At 38.3% G+C, this 12253-nt stretch overlaps 1 protein-coding gene across 2 annotated transcripts in view; it reads right to left on the bottom strand.

Moving 5' to 3' along the window:
* GAREM1 (GRB2 associated regulator of MAPK1 subtype 1) overlaps positions 1-12253 on the bottom strand; it is a 198450-nt gene that overhangs the window by 26628 nt on the left and 159569 nt on the right. The gene's annotated exons all lie outside the window — the stretch shown is intronic.

Below are 12253 nucleotides of genomic sequence, written 5' to 3'. Positions count from 1 at the left end.
GTGAAGTTAGTCTATTGTTTTATTATGTTATCTTTATCAGTTTTAGTACCAGACTTACTTTAAGGCTGAGATTGTTTTTCTTTTATGTTAATGAAAAAGCATCTGGGTAAAGTGATTGGCCATGTTCATGTTGTTTACTGAGCAGTAATCATCAGTATGTGTATAGAAGACTTGAAGGTGGCAGTCTTTGTAAATAATTTCTCACGCACTATTCTAGGTCATCTCTATATAATTTTAAACTTTGGAACAAGCAATTTGTCAATCCACATTACTGCTATAAAAAACAAACAGTTCTGTTGTCTCTACAGTAACAACTGTAGCAAGGCATTACCAGTACCTAAATGGGGGCACAATACTATTTTAATGGTAGTTCAGGCTCATGAGGTTTAAAGTCCATTTTAGGTGATTCAGAGTAAGTGTTATGAGTATTATTTTTAATAAGACCACACTTAACTGTGTTTACTTTCAGACTCAGTATTCGCTTGGGCTCCTACATTGGAGTTACGTTTAGGAATCTAAATAAATAAATTAATAATAAATAAACACAATTTAACTTTTTATTTGCAATAATTCCAGATTTGCAGAAAAGTTACAAAGCTGTATACCTTTGTCTAGCTTTGTCTAGCTTCTCCTGTTAACATTCTGTACAACCGTGGCACATTATCAAAACCAAGAAATTAACACTAATACAAGATGACTAACTTAACCACAAAGCTTTATTCTTTATTTGGGTTTCATTATTTTTTTCCACTAATGTTCTTTTTCTCTTTCAGAATCAAACCAGGATATGACACCACATTCAGTCCTTGATTTTGTGAGTTTCTTGGTCTTTCCTTGTTTTTTATGACCTTGAGAATTTTAAAGAATATAGTTTAGGGTTTGTTTGTTTGTTTTTTAAACTAATGAATCATTGATAAATTATAGTACTTGGCCCATATGAGGGCTGACTTTCTTTACCTATAGGACCTGTAACTTCGAGGTTTCAGTTACTTCATTTTGTTGACTTTGGTCACCAAGAATCCTAAAATGACTCATTTGCTATTAATTCTCATTTTAGTTTATCCTTAAGGCTTTTGTTTTCAGCTAGCATCTGGCTATGTATATAACAATATAGATCAGAGCTCAGCAAATTATTAGCACAGTCCAAATCTGACCCAACACCTGCCTTTGTAAATAAAGTTTTATTAGGACACTGCTGTGTCCATTCATTTATGCATAATTTATGGCAGTGTTGGGTAGCTGTGACGGTAACTATATGGCCCACAAACTAACATATTTATTCTTTGTCCCTTTATAGAAAGTTTGCTGACCCCAGGTATAAATGAATGAAAAGAACTATAGCCTTTGGAAATTAACTGGGCCAATACTATTAACTTAATTACCAGCGAAGTTTGAATCTGTCTTCAATATTAGTGACCTCAGAAAAAGTATTTCAGTTTTTTGAGCCTCAGCATCGCTCTCCATAAAATTAGAACATGATTGTGTACTTCACAAGCTTAATCAATGTATGTAAACAAACTCCCACAGTGGTAAGCTCTCAATAAATGGAGGCCATTACTCTTGTTATTACTTTTATGAACAATTAAAACATTTAAGTTTTTTTTTCCCCAAGTAAGCTCTATGCCCAATGTGGGGCTTGAACTCAAGACCCTTGGATCCAAAGTCACATGCTGTACCAACTGAGCCAGCCAGGTGCCCCCAAAACATTTAAATTCTTCTTCTTCTTCTTTTTTTTTTTTTTTAGGTAGGCTCCATGCTGGGCTTGAATTTACAACCCTGAAATCAAGACCTGAGCTGACATCAAGAGTTGAATACTTAACTAAGCCACCCAGGTGCCCTAACATTTGAATTCTTAGTAATTCTGTTTCTCATTGCCTTTCACATCTCTGTATTTTCATGCTGGTTTCTATTTCTATCCACTACTGTTTTCAAGCCCAAACCACTACTTGAAGCATTATCCTTTCTTCTATACTGAAGAATTGCTCAAGTTTTTATTCAGTGTGTTATCCCAGAATAAAACTTCATGTCAGAAGAGGGCCTGAAATATCCTTACAGTTATATCCCAAAGGAAGTGAACATATTGAAATGATTCAAAAAAATATACCATTTTAAGATAGACTAGCCTCCAAAACATTCAGCTGCACGGCTGTACTTCCCTTCTGGTGAAACTTTGTAAAAAACTTGGCAATTTATCCATTTGGATCAGGATGGAGACAGAGATGTTGAGAGAGGGGGTTCTCAGGAGACTTGAGAAACACACACACACTCACTCATACAACAAACTATTTTCAGTTAACACACAAGGAGCCAACAGTGCTTCTCAAATGTGAAGCAACAACAGAGCATATGTTTCTTCCCGGCTCTTTAAATCAATCCTTAATATATTTTTTCCTAATTTACCTTTATAAACATACACCTTATAAAATGAAGAAATCATATAGGCTCGTGAGTACCACATACCAGATGAGCTGAAAGAGAATGTCGAGGCTGCTCAGGAGACACCCATCAGCCACTACGTGCACAGATGAAACAGATCAAAATTGTCCTTGCTATATGTCACTCTCTGGGCACATTCAACGGTTTTGTCTGTGTTGTTGTGTATGTGTATACTTGTAACGGAAGTTACTCCTACTCCCATACGTAAAAATGCCTAACATATGTGAGGACAATCTGTAATTCCACGCTCCCAAACCTGATGTCATCATTAATGCTAGCAATTAGCTCTGCATAAATTATGAGACTAACATCCCGACAGATCCTGTGGTCACTGTCAGCAACAGATGAAGAATCCGATATATAAATGCCCTTCCTTTGGCAGTTGAGCCCAGCAGTCTCCTCTGGTTTCCACAGATGTGATTTATTTGCATAATTTCTTTCCTTTTCTATTTTTTTAATAGCAAAAGAAACAATGCGTTCTGTCTAAGTGCTTCGGTATGCGTGCCTGGTTAACATTTCCAGTTTCAGTGTTTCCTGAGAGGAAGTAATTCAAAGTGTGTTATCTAAACAACTCTAATAGGTCTAATCCAGGAAACTATCAAGGTTTTACTGTTCGTAATACCATTCAGAATTAATAATACCCTATGGTCAAGCAACATTTTAAAACACTGATAGAAAATTTTACACACACCCACACCCGCAGATGTCTCTGGCAACAGATAATCTGTTTTCTAAGAACAGTTGTTCTAAAGATCAAACATGGAACAGAGGTTAAAACTGCAACCCTTGGGGAAAAAAAAATCAGGACTGATCTGACGGCTAGATTAAACAGCTAATATTTGATTAATACTAGATCATTTCCCCCAAAAGTTCAATTTCTCTAATTCTTTCCTTTGGGAAAATGGCAGAACATGAGACACAAAGGGGCATGAAGGGTTACTTGTCAATCCTGAGTATCTCTTTCTTTCTTTTCAACAGGAAACAGGGCAAAGATGACAAGTATGATGGCAGTGATTTAATCTGTGATGGTACAGCAGAGGGCTTCAAGTACTTCTTCAAGCAACAAGCTTAGTTTTTCAGACAAGGTCTCAAAACCTCAGATGACACCCCCCGCCCCACCAAAAAACAAAAAACACTAACCAAAACAAAACTCACTGGCCCACGGGGCTATCTTCAAACACTGAAATAATTAACCTCACAACTGTATCCAATTTGTCATTCTGAACGAATTCTGAAAATAAGTGACATGACTCATGGTAAAGAAAACATGCAATTTTAAACAACTGGAAAGTAAAAATACAAGTTGGCTATCTCCAAATCCATTCAATCTTCATTTAAGAAATTTGTTCTTACATCTGACAAAATTCAGGCTACACAGTAATCAATAATTTCTGATCTCTCTGGAATACAGCCAAGAACAAGGCAGTGTTGCTAAAGGCCCCTGAGCAGGAAAAAAGATGTGATGTTGATGTTAGGGCTTATAGGAAAGCCTTTAAGGGCCATAACTCAGCACACTTCCTCCCCTACAATCAAAATTCCATCCAACCTGGTTACCAGCCCACAGCATAACAAAAGTGAATATTAAAACTGGAAACAGGGATGGTTAATTAAGGCAGCTATTCTAACTAATGTAAGAGGCGACAAACAATTTGAATCAGACCATAAAACACCCAATTCTCAGTGTAAGGTCTCTCCACATAAAGACTAAAGTCATAACACATCTCAGGAGATGGAAAGAAGTTTAACTTTTGTTCAAGTACTTCTCGTTAAGATGGAAGAAAAGTACTACACACTTCAGGAAACTGAAATGAAATTATAGTTCTTTGGATAGAACTTTTGATAAAATTCACAGCTCCCCCAAAGGCTGGCTAACTAAAATTACTCGCGCTCTAAAGGTGCCAGAGAAGGGGTAGAAAATAACAGAGCAAATGATTCCTATTCATTTTGAAATCTCGTAAGAAAAACCCACCTCTCTGATTATTCTAATCTTAAAACGTGGAGGAGATGCTTTTTCTGAACTGTCATGACAGACATTAGGAATGGTATTTTAAACTAGGAATGGTGGTTATGCCTGAACTACACTCTTAAAACCACACACACACACACACACACACACACACACACAATATTCCTCAAAGAACACTAATGCTTCAACACCACTGTTTTGTATTACTTTACAGGACGACCACAGGACGGCTGACAGACACAGAACAAAGTCTACATAGCAAGTTGTTTTTGCCTAAAAGACAAAATGATCAAAAAGATGTCAGAGAATAAAATAATTATGACAAGAATAGAATCACAAACAGCCCAAAACCTCTCCATTAATGTATTCTCAAGGCCTTATATGTAGCTGTTCTGTTAAAAGGAGTAAAGAAAGTAACAGGACATATGTTTGATTTGTTAACTACTTTATACATGGAAATAAGATATAGTCTAACGAGTTGGCAGAAGAGGAAGAGCTGTATTTCTTCATCTTTTTCAGATGGCAACTTTAAAAGGGGTAACTAACATGTTAAGATAAAAGGCACATGTCTAATCTGTGACTTGGGGAGAAAAAAAAAAGCTGATTCTCAGTAACTTGGAAGCCCTGGAAAACATCCCAAGTTCAGCATCAAGTTGCACAAGCCATTCACCTTAAACTTAGAACTCTTGCTTATTTATTGCGTGGTGCTGTGTTGTCACCTTTAGCACTGCTTCAAGCAACAAGGCAAGGGGCCAACTGTATGAAGCCCAGTTTCTTTCTTTCTTTCTTTCTTTTTTAAAGGTTTTATTTATTTATTTAACAGAGAGAGATCACAAGCAGGCAGAGAGGCAGGCAGAGAGAGAGAGGAGGAAGCAGGCTCCCTGCTGAGCAGAGAGCCCGATGCGGGACTCGATCCCAGGACCCTGAGATCATGACCTGAGCCGAAGGCAGCGGCTTAACCCACTGAGCCACCCAGGCGCCCCTGAAGCCCAGTTTCTATGACAATACCAGCTCATACTTAAAAAATTCTGGGTTCATACTTTACAGGGGTATTTTTGTTGTTATGTCATTTTGACATATGCTGCACTGATGTTGATAGTAAGTTTACTTGCAGGATCTTCTTTTTTAAGTACTGGCATCAGGAAAGATCTAAAAATCTATACGTAGAGCAGTCATAAAAGCTGCCAAGTCCTGTGTGTGAGACCATAGCTGTTTCCAAAGTACAAAAGACAGAAGAATTTGGCTGCGTAATAATTACAGGACACATTTATTTAGATTTTTAGATAAGAAAATGAATTAACTGTACAAGCTACAGTGTCACTGTGAAAGGATATTCCGATCACAATCATGAGCCTTAGCTCAATCCACAAATGGCATTCAAGGGAGCACAAAGATGACCGACTGAATCAGGACACCCAGCTTTTGCTGCTAAGTAGTTTTGTGGCTTCGTGTGAATCAATGAAGTCAGCTAACATCTGTTTCTTAGTTTTCCTATTTGTCAAAAGGAGGAGTAGGGCTCAGCGGTGTCTAAGGGCCTTTCCAGATCTAAAATGAGATGATTATAAAAACTCTTGTCTATAAACTTCCTTTGTTGGGCTGGATTATTTATAATATTTCATTTTACTCTGGGTCATGTTTCCCAGTATCGAGAAGGTCAGTTATCATTCAAGTTCTCTGAATCTTACAGGATTCCCCCCGCCTCCATTAAAAAAAGACAACACTGCAATTCTTCTCCCACTGGGATAGCTCTGCTGCTAGACACTGCCACCCCTGCCAAAAACAGGTGCCAAACCCAGTAATCACGAGCTGATATGCAGGTGACAGGAATGTCGGCTCAGCTCTTGCCCGTGGTTCTGGAGAGGTCTCTGTGGGCAGAAGCGGTGACTACACTCCCGGTCTGCCTGAAATCTCATTATTCCCCTGTGAGGCATTTCCCCCAGTTGAGACAATGCAAACTTGTTATTTTGCCACTGGGGAAAATCTATGCTGGAACAGCTGAAACCTTGGACCTCACTAGCTGGAATGAAAATAGCAACATTCTAGCATCGAGATCAGGGTATTTGGACTCTCTGTGACTCGAGAGCACTAATTTTAATGTAGAAAGCTTTTGGGTGAGAGCCGTGAAGTCAGAAGGCCTCTTATGTGCTTACCAAGGGTGGCAGGTTAGCCGATGCCAAACTGAAGGCCATCTTTTCTTTCCTCTGCTTATGTCTCAGGAAGGACCGAAGTGAAATCAGGGCATAATTTGTTAGTCATTATTTTGGTGGCAGAAAGTAGATGTGTGGGAAAATTTCTCATTATTATTGGGCTTAGCTCAAAAGGCTGGAAGACGTTTGAAATAATTCACTGGGTACCAGTATAATAAGTTTCCAAAAAAGTATCTGAGGTGAAGGGGTACTTTGAAACAGCAACAACAACAGTTACTAGGTACCGAGTTTTTAATATCAAGTTCCAGGGTACAAAGAACTAAATAAAGAGTAAGTGAAATAATCTGTGGTGGGATTTTTTTATTTTATGTGAAACTTAATTTAGTATGATTTTATGTTCTGAATCAGAGGTTGGCAAAATTTTTCTTACAGGGCCAGACAGTAATAATTTTAGGTTTGTGTGCCATATGATCTCTGCTGCAATGACTCAATCCTACTATTGTATTGTGAAGCAGCCACCAACACGGCACATTCCCATGCATAGGGTGGCTGTGTCCCAATAAAACTTTATTTGCAACACAGTGCCTTACCCAACGGTATAGTTTGCCAACTCCTATACTAGGCACTTGCAAAGTGCAGTAGTGCATTATTTCATTTAATTCTCATGAAAAGTCTCTGAGGAGGATAGAATCATCCTTGTTTTGCAGATGATGACCCCCAGACTCAAGGGGCCATGTGACCTTTCTGTGGTCACAGCCCAATACCTGGACTTGGGGTGTGGCCTCAGCTCCAAATTCAGAGTCTGAGCTACACTACAGTCTAATATGCTCTTTAGATCACGGGAGCTTGTTTAAAGGAAGGTGCATGCCCGAAAACTGTTTGTGTGACTATATTTTTCTTATTAAAAGGTAGAGGAATGAGTCTTTAGTTGGGATTAGCCAACTGACACAGGACAGCTTCTGACTCTGGAAGTAAGTGTGATGACAGTGGTGGCTGATGAAAAATTAAAACAAATCATTAAGAAAGAAAATGCCTGTTATAGTTAAAAACAAATATGCCTGGGTGGTTGGGTGATTTCAACCACCACATCATCCACTTTTGATTTCAGCTGGTCGGGTGTCCCACCTTTGATTTCAGCTCAGGCTGCATTTGCAGGGTTGCGAGATCAGGCCCATGTGGGGGTCCATGCCCAGAGGAGAGTCTGCTTGAAATTCTCTCTCCCTCTGCCCTTCCCCTCTCCCTGCTCACATGCTCTCTCTCCCCCCCAAATAAAAAAATAAATCTTAAAAAAAAAATGCAGTAAGCAGGTTAAAAAAAAGAAGAAGAACTATCACCATGGAAACCAAAACCTGGATGGATAAAGGAGACAATGTGAAAGAAGCAGGTGATTGCTGTTTTAACAATATCGAATGCCACTGGCTTAGAAGGGACTGGAGCCAATGCACACAAATGATGAGCAGGAGGCTAGCTGTCCACACATTCTTTCATTTCCTTGACCATCTCATCTCCCATTTTCTGTTCCTACCACCTTAGCTGCCCACTCAAATGGACCTACTTAGACTTGTTTTCATCTATTTTTTTTAAATTTTTTAAAGTTTATTTATTTAAGTAATCTCTACACCCAACATGGGGCTCAAACGCACAACCCCGAGATCGAGAGTCGCACTTGCCCCCGACTGAGCCAGGCAGGTGCCCGGGACATACTTAGATTTGAAAAAAAAAAAAAAAAATAGCTACTCCTGTCATTTCCTGTATTATTGCCTAAAGTTCAATTTCAAGCATTTTAGGCACTACCACCACTCCCTCCCACTTTACACATCACTTTCTTCACCACTTCAAAAGTTCCTTAACCCCGTTAAGATCCCTAGTTTTTACATGGGGTTACAATTCTTGTATTCACACTTCTTTATTCAGTGAGGAGTCTACGGCTGTAGGCTCACGATCTGTCACTCTAGGGCACACTCCATCCACACTTTTGCTCACTTCTGTTACCCTCACCCAGTAGAGTCCCAGCTCCGATTAAACCTAAGGCTCTGTTTACTCTGTCTCTCCAACCAGGAAGCCAAAGATGGCTGGAAGAAAAAAACTGGTGCTGAGTAACCTCACTTGAAATGCATACCTTGACGAAACTCAGCGAACATCCTATTATACTTCCCTGGTAAACTTAACTTTCTAGGTCTCTGAGCTGATTATTATTTTCTTCCTATTGAGGCTAACAAGGCTTCCATTCTGCTGAACTTTATGGCTAGTTTCCAGTCCTCCTCTATTTTAATCAGCAAGCAGCATTTGACACTGTTGTCCATTCCTCTTTGAAACACTTTTTAAAGCCATTTGCCTTCTGGAACATCTATCCAACATGCCCCATCATCTTTCTATCTTGCTGTTACTGCCTGTAATCTCTCTTGGACCCCAATGCTGGGGTGTTCCGGGGCTCAGTCCTTGGTCTCCTCTCTTCTTTATCTAGTGTCCAGGTCAGAGTTTCTCAGCTTTGGCACTACTCACATTTTTGGCCAGATCCTTCTTTGATGCGGGGCTGGTCCTGTGTACTACAGGATTTTCAGCAGCATCCTTGTCCTCTACCCACTAGAAGCCGGTAGCACTCACCCTTCTACAAGCTGTAGCAATCAAAATTGTAACCTGACATTGTCAAATGTCCCTGGGAGGAAAAAAAAAAAATCACCCCTGACTGAGAACCACAGACGTATATGAGCTCAACTAGCTCTGTGACTTCAAATAGCATCTAGGAGCTGATGAGCCCCAAACATATAAGCCCATCCCTGCCCCAAGCTCCAAACTTGTACACCCAACTGTCTCCTTGATCTCTTTATTTGGATGTAGTATTTGTACCTGTATATTTATTGTCTGCCACTTCAACGGACACAACCTCCAGTGTTTGCATATTCACTATTTATTCCCAGTGGCCAGACATACAGGAGGTGCTTAAAATGTATTTGCTGGTTAAAGAATTAAACATTTAACATATATTAATTCACTTCATGCAAGTTCATCAATGATGGGCCAATCAGGCAGATAATTTCAAACACATCAAGGCCTCTTAAAGACATTTAACTGCAAAATAAAAGGAATGGCTTATTTTTAATGTTTTAAAATGTAATCTTTTCACCTAACATGGGGCTCGAACTCATGACCCCATCAAGAGTCACACACTCCACAACTCAGCCAGCCAGGTGCCCCAGGAATGACTTAATTTTAAATAAATTGGTGAATAATATTAATCCTATCCATTAAATTTTAGATAAAATTCTGCTACAGTCTTGAAAGTAACAATCACTATAGAGTTCCCAATCTTTCAACACCTCCGTTCTATTCCATGCCGTTACTACATTTCATTTCTATTTGTTATTATAAGTATGTATAACTTCATATATATATTTCCTTATTTCAAATAATAATTGTGCCTTTTGACTCCTAAGACGCCTGTTAGCTGCCAACTCTTAGGTGCAAGTCATTTAGTTTTTTATCCTCTTGGTCTAATTTAAGCTCTATTTAAAACGGAGAGTAGAGGGTGGAGTTTTGCAAGGAGGTTTGAATTCTGCTATCACTTAAAAAATTGCTTTCTGGATAATATCTATATTTATATAATATTTAATACTATTTATAATAGCTATATTTATGAGAATGGGGTACTGTTGTGTTTTTTTAAGTAAGTTCTATGCCCAGTACAGGCCTTGAACTGTCCCATGTTCTACCAACTGAGCCAGCCGGGCATCCTTGCTGTACTGTTTCTTATTCTTTTTCTCCCTCTCCAGGCAAAGCACTAACCAAGTACACCACTTAGCTCTCTCATTAAGCACTGCACACATGCACATTACGATCAATTCTTATAAACCATGACCAACACTGTGTTTGGTGGGGGGTGGTCAGGTAGTACCCAGACATCTTTGCCATAAACCTCCCTGGTTTTTTATTTACTTGTATTTACTTTTATTTACTTGTTTTTATTATTATTTTATTATTTACTATTATTTTATTATATTTTATTTATTTTTTATTTACATGTTTTATTTTATTTTTATTTACTTGTATTTACTTTTATTTAGTTATTTATATAAAAAACCTCCCTGGTTATTTATTTACTTGGGTGTTTATTCACTAGGCACAGATTTTTGTGTATTTCTTTGTGGAAATTTCCTGAGGTTCCTTGATCAATTCTTCTTTGAATATAATCGAACGATGTCTTAAATGATTAATGCCGGACAGATGTGATAGCATCTTAAAACTTTATAAGTAATAGACAAGAAGTAGTAAATATTTATGTATGCATAGCACAGGAACTCAACCCAAGTCCAGACTGCTCTATGGATGCTGTAAACTTTGTAATCCATACATACCCATTTGTCTGTGCCTTTGAACTTTTTTTTGGCTTTTTAAGAAAAATTGTGGTAATATATACATAACATAAAATTTATCATCTTAACCATTTTAAAGTGTACAGGTCGGTAGTGTTAAATACATTCACACTGCTGTGCTGAATTTTTTAAATGGCACCTCTATTACGTATGTTTGAATAAATAAAGTCAATTGTGGTATAAACAATGAATCTTGGAACACACAAAAAAATTAAAGAAAAAAAAGCCCATCAAACCTTATTGATTTCAAGATTATTGTTCCAATCGCTGCTGATGTTCATACAAATTCACACACAAAACAGCTGCTAGAGGCATTTAAAAAAATCTTTCACAAGTACAATATGCCACAAAAGACTTAAATTTTAATACTTGACAAAATCTTAAAAAAATCAAAAAATTTTTATGATTACTTTCTCATGATTCACCAGCAAATGCAAGGTTTTCAAAAAAACAGTTTTTAAGAAGTATGGACTTTCCTTTCCAAACAATTTTTTTTTTTCCATTTAGGAAATTTAAAATAGAAGCTTTAAGGAAAGATTTCAATCATCAAAACAAGAATCAAACAGGATTTGATTAGCTTCTGACCAACAACTCTTGGAACATTTAAAAATGAACATGTTTTCACAAATCCTCAAGGTAAGTTCAAGTTGCCTTGAGGACTCACAGACTAGGTCACTGAAGGGCTTACAAGTTATAAATATTTTTGAGTACCAGCATAATTTAGGTAGTAAAGAATTTGACAGGACACAAAATGGACCCATTTTATTCATAAGACCAAATAAAGTAGATGATAGCCGCTCTATTTTAGAACTGACTGGAAGGACGACTTGGCTTGGCCGATCAAATGGGCAGAAGCACTGCTCCAGTAAGGAAGCCATCTTGGGCATGTTTCCCCCTTTCCTGAGGCGTGTGGGTGGAGTGACTCATCCACAAAGACACTGCTGCATTCTTGGACTAAGATACCCCACAGTCTGTTTTTCACATAGAGCATGATTTCTAACAAACAGGCATCTTGCCCCCAAAATATTGAAATGTTCAGAGAATGTGACTTAGTCGGACTTCCTGCTGAAGGGAGGTTAAATGGTTTCGATGGGAACACTTTCGAGACTGATGTAGCATCACTGTGGATGTTGCTGGAGAAAACAATGGATTCACAGGCAAAAAGGCTGGGTCTCGGTGACACCGCTTTCCCAGTTAGTCCCTCTTCAACAGCGAGTCTAGTCAAAGGAGCTCACGCACTCCGTAGCCAGGGACAGAACTGTCCCTTTAAGAATGCAAAATGAATACAGCACAGTAAACACTATTTAGCTTTTCTCTGAGGGACAAAGATCATT

The sequence above is a fragment of the Mustela erminea genome, chromosome 13 (assembly GCF_009829155.1).
Source record: "Mustela erminea isolate mMusErm1 chromosome 13, mMusErm1.Pri, whole genome shotgun sequence".
Lineage (NCBI taxonomy): Eukaryota > Metazoa > Chordata > Mammalia > Carnivora > Mustelidae > Mustela > Mustela erminea.
Note: the sequence above shows the minus strand (reverse complement) of the source record. Positions and strands in the feature narration are given on the sequence as shown.